This window comes from Sturnira hondurensis, unplaced genomic scaffold, assembly GCF_014824575.4.
Source record: "Sturnira hondurensis isolate 20B ecotype Veracruz unplaced genomic scaffold, ASM1482457v3 Scaffold0004248, whole genome shotgun sequence".
NCBI classification, from domain to species: Eukaryota; Metazoa; Chordata; class Mammalia; order Chiroptera; family Phyllostomidae; genus Sturnira; species Sturnira hondurensis.
In genome coordinates, this window is record NW_028076879.1 from 196431 (window position 1) to 210275 (window position 13845).

Sequence of the window (13845 nt, forward strand, 5' to 3'; positions counted from 1 at the left end):
AAATCTTGTTCCCTCATTCTTTCCTGTTTGGTTATTTCTTTCTTTCTTCTTCACTGCACTGACTTGAGTCCCAATTTTGTTCCCTGTGCGTTTTCCTTTATTTCCTATAGTGTAGCCTTCATTTTTTTCATCTAATTTGAGAGCAAAGTCAACCACTTCTGTGAATATCCTGATCACCAGTCCTTTGAACTGTGCATCTGATAGGTTATCTATCTCTTGGTCCCTTAAAAGTATTCACTCTGGGGCTTTGATTCATTCTTCTGTTTGAGCCACTTTTGGTCTTGTCACACTCCTATGTATGAGTGCCCTGGAGTCTACAAGGGCAGGGCAACCCAATGGCGGTTTTGTGACACTGTCTGTGGAGGCTGGGTCAGAGAGGGACAATGGCACTTGCTCCACTCCTATTTCAGTCCCTTCCACCACTTCCCACAAGTAAATTCTGTTCTTCTGGTGCTGCTTCGCAGGTGGATGGGCTTGTGTAAGTTCTAGGACTCTGTGAGTCTCTCCAATGAACTGTCCTGTGAGACTGGGAATTTCTCCTGCCACCTTTTCAATCAGTGCTTTTAGGCTTTATTTCCCACAGTCAGGGCTGTGGGTTGCATGGTCTGTCTTGCTGCTCATTCTTGCCTAGTTTATCTGCGTGAATGTGGGACCAAAGTCCCCTTCATGCCACCTACACTCCCAGGTCTGGCAGCCACCACCTCTTCCCGCCGTGATACCACTCCACCAGCTGCCGACTACACCCTTCTTACCATTCTGGGTTGAATGATTGTCGGACTTCCATAAAGTTTAATTTTCTGATTGTTCTGGTTGTGTTTTTGTTTCTAAATATTTGTTGTCCTTATTTTTCATTGTATGAGGAGGCACAGTATTTTCTCTTTTTTAAAAGATTTTATTTATTTATCTTTAGAGGGGAAGGGAAGGAGAGAGGGAGAGAAATATCAATGTATGGTTGCCTCTCATGTGTCCCCTGCTGGGAACTGGCCTGTAACCCAGGCATGTGCCCTTACTGGGAATCGAACCGCGATCATATGATTCGCAGGCCTGCGCTCAATCCACTGAGCTACACCAGCCAGGGCGAGGCACAGTATTTTCTTTTTTTTCTTTCCAATTTTTTTATTTAATTATTTTTCAAGTACAGATTTCTGTCTATTACTCCCATCCCATCCCACCCCCCATCCTCCCCCCTCCCTCCCATTCCACCCTTCTCAGTTGTCCATGTATCCTTTATATAGGTTCCTCTAAATCCCTCCCTTATTTCCCCTGAAATTCCCTCCCCTCTCCCCTCTGGTCACTGTCAGCCTGTTCTCTATTTCAGTGTCTTTGGTTATATTTTGCTTGCTTGTTTGTTTTGTTGTTTAGCTTCCTGTTAGAGGTGAGATCATATGGTATTTGTCCTTCAACACCTGGCTTATTTCACTCAGCATAATGCTTTCCAGTTCCATCCATGTTGTTGCAAAAGGTAGGAGCTCCTTCTTTCTTTCTGCAGCATAAAATTCCATTGTGTATATGTACCATAGTTTTTTGATCCATTCATTTACTGACGGGCACCTAGGTTGCTTCCAACTCTTGGCTATTGTAAATTGTGCTGCTATGAACATTGGGGTGCATAGGTTCTTTGGGATTGGTGTTTTAGGGTTCTTAGGATACAATCCCAGCAGTGGAATTGCTGGGTCAAAAGGCAAGTCCAATTTTAGTTTTCTGAGAAAATTCCATACTGTTTTCCATAATGGTTGTACCAGTCTGCAATCCCACCAACAGTGGACCAGAGTCCCCTTTTCCCCACACCCTCTCCAACATTTGTTGTTTATTGCTTTGTTTATGATAGCCATTCTCACCGGTGTAAAGTGGTATCTCATTGTAGTTTTAATTTGCATCTCTCTGATAGCTAGTGATATTGAGCATCTTTTCATGTGTCTCTGGATCCTCTGTATGTCCTCCTTGCAGAAGTGTCTGTTCAAGTCCTTTCCCCATTTTTTAATTGGGTTAGTTGTCTTCTTAGAGTGAAGTCGTGTGAGTTCTTTGTATATTTTGGAGATTAAACCTTTGTCTGAGGTATCATTGGCAAATATGTTTTCCCATACAGTTGGTTGTCTTTTTATTTTAATGCTGTTTTCTTTAGCTGCGCAGAAGCTTTTTATTTTGATGAGATCCCATTTGTTTATTCTTTCCTTTATAGTCCTTGCTCTAGGGGACATATCAGTAAAAATGTTGCTGCGTGAAATATCTGAGATTTTCCTGCCAATGTTCTCCTCTAGGACTTTAATGGTGTCATGGCTTATATTTAAGTCTTTTATCCACCTTGAATTTATTTTGGTGTATGATGTAAGTTGGTGCTCGAGTTTCATTTTTTTGCATGTAGCTGTCCAGTTCTCCCAACACCATTTGTTGAAGAGGCTATCTTTACCCCATTTTATGATACTGCCCCCTTTGTCGAATATTAATTGACTGTAGAGAGTTGGGTTTATTTCTGGGTTCTCTATTCTGTTCCATTGGTCTATGGAGGCACAGTATTTTCATCTATGCCTCCATCTTGGCTGGAAGTCCTGACCAAACTCTTTACATACTAAACAAACAAGAGTAACCAGCAGCAAGATGAACACATTCCCAGCCCTGCAAAGATCTTTCATGTTCTCTTCTAGACACTATTCCTACAAGGGTACTCACTCCCCTGACTCCTAATAGTGTCCATTAGCTTTGCTCATTTTTGTACTTTATTTAAACGGTTTATCTTTTATACTCTTTCTTGTTTGCTTCTTTCACTTGCTGTTTTACATGTGAGGTTCATCTATATTGTTGTATGTGCTTGTAGATTGTTCATTTTCATTGCTGTATAGTGTTCTGTTGTGTGAATATACCATTAAAACCTATTCTGCCATGGAGGGACATGCTGTTTCTACTGGCTCTTAAGAACAATACAGCTTCACTCTTGGGCATTCCTCTGTAGAAGGGGAATTACTGGGTAATAGGGCAGGTCCATGTCTAATTCTTATAGATCATGCTAAACAATCTTTTCATAATAATTTTGAATGTATATATATGCATAAAGATTAATATTTAATTATTTTAATAAAAGAGGCACTTGTCCAACCCCTAGCATTTTATAAGAATTCCAGTTGCTCCACATTCTTATCATGATTTGGTATTTTTCCATTCTTTCATTTGAGCTTTTTATTGGGTGTATAGCTAGTAATATCTTATTGTGGTTTTACTTTTCATTTCCATGATGACAAATAGACCAAACATCTTTTCATACGGCTATTCTCCATAAGTGTATCATCTTATATAACATATCATTAAGTGCTTCCCCCCCTTTTTTATTGTTGTCTGTGTTTTTCATGTTGATTTATAGTAATTCTTTGTATATCCAGATTATGAGTGCTTTGTCAGATGAATATAGAAATATCTTCTTCAACTTTTTGGGTTGATATTCATTCAATTAACAGTATGTTCAGAAACAGATTTTAATTTTAGTATAGTCCAATATATTAATTTTCATTTTATAGTTTGTGCTTTTAAAATCTTGTTTAATAATTCTAGCTAAGCCCTGGTTGACATGGCTCAGTGGATTGAGCGCAGGCCTGTGAACCACACGATTGCGGTTCGATTCCCAGTCAGGGCACATGCCTGGGTTGTGGGCCAGTTCCCAGCAGGGGACTCACCAGAAGCAACCGTACATTGGTACTTCTCTCCTTCTCTCCTTCCCTTCCCCTCTATAGATAAATAAAATTAAATTAAAAAATAATCTTAGCTGTCTTTGCCAATATTCTCCTTTAAGAGATACATTGTTTTTAATTACTTTTTCTTTTTGTTAAAGATTTTATTTATTTTTAGACAGAAGGGAATGGAGAGAGAAAGAGAAGGAGAGAAACATCAATGCGTGGTTTCCTCTCACGTACTCCCTACTGGGGACCTGGCCCATAACCCAGGCATGTGCTCTGACTGGGAATGGAACTGGTGACCCTTTGGTTCACAAGCCTGAGCTCAATCCACTGAGCTACACCAGCCAGGGCAAAAGATACCTTGTTGTATCTTTTAGATGTGCTATCAATCTAGAATTGATTTTGGTATCAGGTGGGAGATACATCAACATACATTTTTCTCCCTAAAGCATGTATATTCAACTGATTCAGTCCTGCTTACTGAAAAGACCACCGTTTCCCCACTGCATTGCCATATGAATTTTACCATTGGTCAGGTGACTGTGCATATGTGAATCTGTTTCTAGGCTCTATTCCATTTGTCAGTTTGTCTGTCCTTGAGTCAATACTCTACTCATTAATTACTGTACATTCTAATAAGGTTGATACATGGCCAAATCCTTCGTTTTCTTCTTACTTAGTATTTCTTTCATTATTGTTGACTGAATTTTCATATGAATTTTGGAGTAAGCTTGCCAATTTCCTCAAAAAGACCTACTGGGATTTTGATTTTTACTATATTGAAATTAGATTAATTTGGGGTCTCATTATTAATTTTTGTAATAATGAGACTGCTAAATCATGAAACTGGTGTATTTTTCCAATGTTTCATTAAAACTATCTCAGTAACATTGTGTAGTCTTCAGTAAAGTTCTTTGACATCTTTTTCTGATTTATCCTTTATATATTTAATGCTTTTAGAATGCTATGGTAATTATACCCTAAAAACCCTGAAACACCAGTTGAAAAGAACCTATGCACCCTGATGTTCATAGCAGCACAGTTTACAATAGCCAAGTGCTGGAAGCAACCTAGGTGCCCATCAGTAAATGAATAGATCAAAAACTATGGTACATTTACATGATGGAATCCTACACAGCAGAAAGAAAGAAGGAGCTCCTATCCTTGGCAACAGTATAAATGGAACTGGAGAGCATCATGCTATGTGAAATAAACCAGGTGGTGAGGGATAAATACCATACGATCTCATGTTTAAGTGGAACCTAATCAACAAAACAAACAAGCAAGCAAAATATAACCAGAGACATTGAAATTAAGAACAATCTAACAGTAACCAGAGGGGAGGTGGGAGGGATAATGGGGGGAAAGAGGGGAAGGATTTTCAGGAACAACTATAAAAAACACTCGGACAAAACCTAGGGGGTGGGTGGAAGCAGGTGAGGGAGGTGGGGATGGCTAGGATTGTGGGGGAGTGGTAGGGGTAAGTGCAGACAACTGTTCTTGAACAAGAATGAAATAATTAAAAAATTAAAAGGCTATGGTAATTGATGACATTTTGAAGATTTTGTTTTCTATTTGTTTGCTACTCATATGTAGTAATACAATTGATTTTTGCTTATTGATGTTGTATCTGGTGATCTTGTTAGGGACATCAATGATTCCATTTGTTTGTAGATACTTTTGTATTTTTTATGTTTGTACTTAGGTTTTTGAATACTGACATTTTTTCTTACCTTTCAATCCCTATGGTGTTTTTGTTTAAATTACTTTTTTTCTTGTCTTAGAGCAGGAGTGTCAAACTCATTTTCACCAGGGGCCACATTCACTTCGTGGTTGCCTTCAAAGGGGTGAATGTAATTTCAACTCCTTAACTGTTAAGGAATAGTTACATTTATACAGTCCTAAAATTGTTTTGGCCCTTTGAAGGCAATCACAAGCCTGATGTGACATCTGGTGAAAATAAGCTTGATACCCCTGCTCTAAGACAAGAAAAAAAGCATTAACTAGGTCATTCAGTACAATGTTAAAAAATATTTGGTGATAAGTGACTCTTGTTTCCTCACTGATCTTTAAGGAAAGCTTTAAATATTTCACAATTGTGTATGTTTCCTTTCAATTAGGGGGTCGACAAACTATACTTTGTGAGTGAAATCTAATTGCCATTTGCTTTTGTAAATAAATTTGATGGGAACACAGCCTGGTCCACTCATTTACATATGATTGCTTCTATGTGACAGTGACAGTTGTACAAATGTTTATTTATTTACTTACATGTGTGCAACATCATAATGGTTTTTAAGTGCACAGTTCTGTGATATTAAATACATTCATATTGTTGTGCAACAATCACCACCATCATCACCGGTAACTCTTTTCCTCTTTTAAATCTGAAACTCTATGCTAAGCAATAACTCCCTGCCCCCAAGCCCCTGGTAACCACTATTATACTTTCTGACTTTATGATTTCAAGTACTCTAAGCACTTCATATAAGTGGAATCATGCAGTATTTATCTTTTTGTGAATGGCTTAATTCACTTAGCATATAGGATGATGTCCTCAAAGTTGGTCCATGTTGTAGAATATTGAAGAATTTACTTTCTTTAAATGTAAAAAAGGGTTGTCTAATAGCCCATTGTATGAATATACCACACTGTGGTAATCCTTTTGCTGGATGATTGACACTTGGGTTGCTTCCATGTTCCAGTTATTGTGAATAACACTATGAACATAGATGTACAAACATTGCTTTGAGATCCTGATTTCAATTCCTTGGGGTGTATACCCAGAAGTGGCATTGCTATGTCATTAAATTCTATTTTTAATTTTTTTAGAAATTTCCACACTCTTTTCTACAGTGGCTATACCTTTAAATTCTCAACAGTGCACAGTCTTCCAATTTCTCCATATCTTTACCCATACTTGTTGCTTTCCATTTTGTTAATAATAGTCATCCCAATGAGAGTGAAGTGATGTCTCATTGTAGCTTTGATTTACATTTCCCTAATGATTAGCAATGTTGAACATCTTTTCATGTGCTTATTGGCCATTTTTATGTCTTTGAACAAATGTTTTTTCCCATTTTTGAATTAGCTTGTTTGTTTTAGTTGTGGAGTTTTAGGAGTTCTCTCTATATTCTGGATATTATTCCCTTATTAGAGAAATGATCTAAAATATTTTCTCCTTTTATTTTTATATTTTTGTATTTACTGTAGGTTTTTCTTTGTTGTGACTATGAGGCTTGACGAAAACTTGTTATAGGTATAATGTGTCTTTTAATATGATAAAATATATCTTCAACCATATGCAATGACTCTCACTTGTACTTCCTCCCCACACTTTGTTATTGTTGTCAGAATTTACTTCTTTTTAAATGATGTAACCACTAGCAAATTTTTGTAGTTATCCCTAACACTTTTGTCTTTAAATTTTTACACTATGGTTATATGTGACTTTTGTACCACTATTACAGTATTATATTATTTTGTATATGTTTACATATTTAACTTTAACAGTGAGATTTATAGTTTATATACTTTGGAGTGCTGTTTAATATCCTTATATTTAACTTGAACTTCCTTAAGCATTTCTTGAAAGGCATGTCTAGTGGTGATTAACTTCCTCAGCTTTTGTTTGCTTGGGAAAGACTTTATTGATTTTTTTCTTTTTTTTAATCCTCACCTGACAATTAGTTTATTGACTGAGAAAGAGAAAGAGATTGATGTGAGCAGGAAACATTGATCGATTGCTTCCGGTATGCATGCCAACCAAAGATTGAACGCACAACCTAGGTATGTGCCTTGTCTGGGAATTGAACCTTGGGGGTATGGGACAATGCTCCAACCAACTGAGCCACCTGGCCAGGCGATCCTTCCTTATTGAAAGAAAGTTTTGCTGGAAATAATGTTCTTGGCTGACAATATTTTTTCTGTGAGCACTTTAAATTAAATGTACCATCTTACTTTTCTCTGGCCTGTATGGTGACTTCTGAGAAATCATCTAATATTCCCACATCCTTTGTATGTGATGAATTAATTTTTTCCTGCTGCTTTCAAAAGAAGCTCATTGCCTTTGACTTTGCAATACTATTATAATATGTCTTTGTGTAGACCTCTTTAGGTTGAAGCTATTTGGAATATTTGTTGAGTGCACTCACTCACAGAGTGCACTTACACAAACTTAGGTGGTACAGCATGCTACACACCTAGGCTCTGTGGTCTAGCCTGTTGCTCCTGGGCTACAAATCTGTACAGCATATTACTCTGCTGAATACTGTAGGCAATTGAACATCACGGTAAGTCTTTGTATACCTAAATGTAATAAACATAGAAAAGGCACAACAAAAATACGGTAAAAAGGCTTAAAAATGAAACACCTATGTAGGGCACATTCCATCAACAGAGCTTGCAGGACTGAAGTTCCCCTGGGTGAGTCAGTGAGTGACTGGGAAGAGCATGTGAAGGCCTAGGACATTAGTGTACACTACTGTAGACTTTATAAACACTGTACACTTAGGTTACACTAAATCTATAAAAAAAAATGCCTTTCAGGTCCAAATAAGCTTTTGGGACTACCATCATACACACCGTCTGTTGTTGAGAAGACTGAAAGCATTCTCTTCTCTTATTTTTTTAATCTTTCTTTTTCCTTTGGGACTTCATAATGAGTGTATTAATTTTTTACTGCTGTCTTGTAAATCTCGTATTCTCTCTTCACTATTTTTTTTTGTTTCTCTGCCTTGGTAATATCAGAGAACCTATCTCAGCATTCACTAATTCGTTCTTCTGCTTCATCAATTCATCTATTGAAGCTGACGTTTTCAGTTCATCCATTGAATTCTTCAGCTCCAGACTTTTTATCTCTTTGTAGTGGTTTCTATCTTTTTGTTGAACTTGTCTTTTTGTTCATATATTATTTGTAGATAGTGTTTTGTGTTCTCTACAGCTCCGTGAGCTTATTTGAGAATGTCATTTTGAATTTTTGTCAGGCACTTTGTATATCTTCATTTCTTTAGGGTGGGGATTAGAGTTTTATACTGCTTCTGTTTTGGTGACATAGTTCCCTGATTCTCTGTGATTGCAGTAGCATTTCATTGTGTGTGTTTGTGTTTGTGTGTGTGTGTGCGTGTGAGGAAGCAGTGACAACTTCTACTCTTTTCAGACCAACTGTGTCAGGGAAAGCTCCTCTGCAGTCTTCTGGGCAAAAGATTCTGCATGGGCCACTTGGCAGTATAAGGGTGGTTCTGATGCTGGAGTCTGTGAATGGGCAGGTCCAGGGTTGGTGTTCACTGGTTGGGAGGCATGGTGTTGGGCCATTATGGGCTAGTGAGCACACTACTAGGCCTTGCAGGCCAGTGGGTGCAAACTGGGGTCCATAGGTGGGTGGGCCTTTTGCCAGGGTATGCAGATGGGCAAGACTGTTGCCATGGGCCACCAGTTTGTAGGCTTGCTGCCAGGCACTGTGGGTGGGCCTACTCCCAGGAGCTGCAGGCCATTTGTTGAGAACTTATGCTGCTTATCAAACACCCCTGCATCTTTGCTATTGTCCCAAGCTACCTCCAGGCAATCAGGCCATGCCTATTTTTCAGCCTTAAAAAAGAAGGAAATTCTGCCAGTTGTGACAACATGGATGAATGTGGAGGATATTATCCTAACTAAAGTAAGCAAGACTGTGTGACCTTATCTATATGTGGGCTCTTAGAAAGTTAAATTCACAGAAGCAGGGAGTAGAATGGTGGTTATCAGGGCAGGGAGGTGAGGGAAAGAGGCAGATATTGGTCAAAGGTTTCAAAATTCCAGGTTTGTCAAGCAAAATACAACCAAAGACACTGAAATAGTGAGCAGGGGGGCACTGACCAGAGGGGAGAGGGAAGGGAATTTCAGGGGAAATAAGGGAGAGATTTAGAGGAACAAATATAAAGGATACATGGACAAAAACTAAGAAGGGTGGAAATGGGAGAAAGAGGGGAAGATGGGGGTGGGATGGGATGGGAGTAATAGACAAAAAACTGTACTTGAAAAATAATTAAATAAATTTAAAGAAAAATTCCAGCTTTGTGGATAAATAAGTTCTAAGGATTTAACATATAGTGTGAGAACTGCAGTTAGTACTACTGTACTGAAAACTGGTAATTTGTTAAAAGAATAGATGTCACATGCCCACAGTAGAAGAAAAAAACTGGTAATTATGTGAGATTGATATGTTAATTAACTTGCCCGTGGTGATGATTTTACTTTGCCCATATCTATTAATTATCATGTTTTACACATGATAATTAATACATATAATTTTAAATACTTGTAATTTTTATGAAAAAGAAACAATGGTTCTTCAAATTTGAGATAAGGACACCATATACTTCATTTACACATGTCTCTATTTTTAAATCCTCTGGTGGGTAAGTAGTAATAATATAGACAATTTGTTGTAACTTAGCTGATGGAAATAATTTTCAGTTTTCAATGCTAATGGCAAAATTATCACTCTTACCAACTGTCCCTTTGTGTTATTATATAATTATAGAGAAAATATAGTAAAATGCTAGTAAGCTTGCTGCTAGGAAAGTGAATAATAAAATGAAAGAGTAGTGATGCAACCTTGGGGAGATACTTACATTTTGATAACAATTTGGCAGTATAGAACATGAGCTTTAAACTCTCCATAAGTACACATGACATATTTATTTTAAGAATGTAGGCTAAGAGAACAAATTACATAAAAAGTAATGGTTGCTGGAATTGTTATTTTTAACATTCAAAAATTTGAATCAATCCTTAGGCAGTATGGTCGGTCAATCCCTGACAAAACTACGAAGTAAGAGTGTGTTGGCATGTCTGAGAAAGTGTAATTCTGACAAATGTGCAAACTGCTTCATTAAGGGGACATTCATATATAAAATACAAATACTGTTTAAGTTAAAAAGTGTAACTAAAATGATTGGTGAATATTAATTTCAATAGTGAAAGATGTGTATGGAATGGTACAAACCTGTGCATTTTAAGTGAAGTGGATAATTTTTACTTTCAATTTAAGTATGCAGTAAGCATGGTTTCAGAGGTAGACTGAAATCTTCCCAGCACATGGATCCGTGTAAGTGAATGATCCTACATTAAACCCCACCATGTTCTTCAATAGAATGATTTAAGCACAGGATCCCTTCTTGTTTCAGAGTGCAGGGATAGGCAGTTCTTTATTAGCAGTTTTGAGAGTGAATTAACATTGTCTGCTGATGCTCACCTTTAATTTTAACAGGTAATACCACTATAATAGCTGACATTTATTGAAAGTATACTATGTGTTATGAATAAGCCATTTACCTGTTTATGTGCATATTTAAATCATCACAAAAATGTTTTACATATTTTATTCAAACTCTACTTCTTGATGACACAATAAGGTGGGTTATACTTGCTTTGAAAGGTTAAGTAATTTCCCAGGATCATGCAGCTTACAAGTGGCAAAGCCAAGATTTGAACTTGCTTCTGTCTAACTCTAGAGCCAATGCTGTCTACTGCTTTGCTACACTACTTGTTATTGTCAGAAGGAGTGTGTGAGTTTACTTTAAGGTAAGTAGGGAGCAGGTGAGCTGGCTATCCACAGCTGACTTCCACTGGTGAGATATCTGCAGTAATCACAACCTATGTCATTGTAGTGTGCAACCAGATTCTTAAAGGGAAATGGGCAAGAATGAAATAAATAGCCTTTTATTTTCTTGCAGAATCTAATTGTGTTGCAGGAAGAAACTCACACCAAGAGGAGATAGCGGAAAGCAGGAGTAGTTTATTATGTGCACAGGCCCAGAGGAGTCAGTCTCCAAATTCTGAGCCCTGAACAAAGGGTTCTTGGGGTTTATATACTCTGCAGGGTCTTCCTGTCTACATGGTAAAGCGGGATACAGAAGCGGAATGCGGAAGTTAGTTCTGGCTACGGGGCTTATCTTAGTCCTTGGGAACATCCTGTTATTTGCTTTCTGAAACGCCCAACTAGCTCTTCCCCGGGGTGCCTGGGGGGTTTGGGTGAACAAAGGTTTCCTGTATCATTCCCCCCTTTTATGCTAAACAGCACTGTGCCTGTTTTAGCATCATAATATCTGAATGTTCACCCTCAGAAAAATCTATCCTTTGGTAATAATGCCTCTGTAAGGAGAGGATCTTTGTGATGGCTTTTCTGGTTACAGTAGTTTCTAGCTGCTGAACTGTTGTCTGCACTAAACTTGGCCCTAAGGTTAAAGCTAGATATAGGATGAGAAGGGGCCCTAGAATCAGGGCTAGCAAGGAAAATAAGGCAGATTGCCACCAGTTGCAACTTTCAGTAAGAATATTGGTATTTTCTAATCTCTTATGGATTTATTTTAGTTTGTTAATGTTTTCTTCTACTATTCCACTTTCATTTATATAGTATCAACATTCTTCCTGTAGGAATAAACAAGTCCCCCCTTTTTCTTCGGTGAGTAGGTCTAGGGTTCAACGGTTCTGTTGGGCTCCTCCAGCTAGAGAGGTTATCTGTCTCTGTCACGAGGCCATGGACAAGGCTGAGGTGTCCATGGCCTGGTTTAGATCTTCTCGTAGTTTTTGTATGGACTGGAGGCTAATTGTCAGCCCAGCACTGCCTAACCCAGGCCAGATTGCCGATATGGCAAAGCTCAGCCCTACTAGCATTGGAGGAAGACTGCCCTCTTTGGAGCCCCTGGGCGATCAGAGTATTTAGCTTGCCAGCCTGATACAGTACTAACTGAGGAGCCAACCCAACCAGGTAGCATGGGGCTGGACTGTTCAGGTTCATCGTCCAGTAGAGGGTCCTGTTGCACCAGAAGAAAGTTCCCGGTGGGCCTCTGATGAGTCTGGAAGATGGCAGGGTCTGGTTACAGGAACTGGTCGATCTGTAGCACTCCAGGTCCCTGTCCCTGGTAGAAGGGTCTTGGAACAAAGGTACTCCTGGGAGGGAAAAGGAGTCTTGTCCGCCCTGACCACTGGTCATGCTGGTGATATTATGGGGTGGCTGAAGTGGCACTGTGGTCAGTGGCAGCCTGTTGAGATATGCACATAAGAAACAGTCACAGTAATTGCCTGGATTGGACAAATTTAACATCTGAGCTCCTTGTTGTATTAGTTTTATCCAAGAGAAGGGCCCAATTGATTTTTGGTTACTTAATTCTCCTGATGGTCTTTTCTCTTGTTCTTCTATAACTGTATGAACATGATAAATCATATTCAAGTTGGGATTCTTAACCTCTTCTGCTTTATATATAAAGATGTCCCCTACTGGCCCAGAATGGTATTGGGAGGCATAGATCTTTCCTTTTATGCCAGTCTTCCATTTATCTGCTTCTGGCTGTTTTATGGTTATTTCTATGGAACTAAGTCCAGTATAGGTTAGGATGTTACACTGGTAATATGGGCAACCTCTATATTTATCAGGCCACCATTAACAATAGTCATGTGGTTGGTTATCTAGGATACAAATAGCAGGAAAATAGTTTCCTTGTTTCATCCACTCTTTTATACTTTGTATCTTGGATGTTGTTATGGTCAGTTTTATCTCCCCCTTACAGCTATTTTCAGGGCAAGTGGGCATCCCTATGTTATGGGTTATTACATTGTTGTCCCTACTGTAGGTTTCCCTGGCATAGAACCTCCATACATATGGCTGGTTGAGGGCTGTTCCCCCTATCGCCCATAGGAGTAATAATACCCAATTCATTTCTGTTAGTAACCCCCTTTACTCGGGGAAACTTAAGCTTAGGCCTAAATTAATGTAGTTGTGGGCAATAGGTTATGATAGACAGGAAACACAGAGGTAAGCAGAAGCTATACAGTAAAATAGAATAATAACCCCAATGCTTTCTCCTAGGGTCCAATCTTCTGGAGTAGTGGACCCTAAACCTAAACCTAAAATTCCTGTTATTAGGACTACTGGGATTAAAAACCCAGTTGGGCATTTGTCCAGTTTAGTCTTTGGAAACTATGTTCCACTGTGGCTCCATCCCAGATCTACGTCGTCGCAGCCGTAGGGAGCGAAGTGGCTCCTCAGGGTCACCTTCTTGGGGATCTGCTGCCGCCTTCACTCAGGAGTGGTGAATCCATGGCGTTACCCCTGCAACCTTTAAGGCAGTGGGGGTAGTTAAAAGGACTTGATGGGGCCCCGTCCATATAGGTCGGATGGGTTCTTTTTTCCTGTCTTTTACCC

At 38.8% G+C, this 13845-nt stretch overlaps 1 long non-coding RNA gene across 1 annotated transcript in view; it reads left to right on the forward strand.

Moving 5' to 3' along the window:
- The window catches only part of LOC118986265 (uncharacterized), an 18831-nt gene continuing 4986 nt past the window's right edge, over positions 1-13845 (forward strand). The window contains exons 1-2 of the long non-coding RNA XR_005066339.1: positions 1-78; positions 9712-9715. This is a non-coding gene — a long non-coding RNA (uncharacterized LOC118986265). The remainder of the gene's footprint in view (positions 79-9711; positions 9716-13845) is intronic.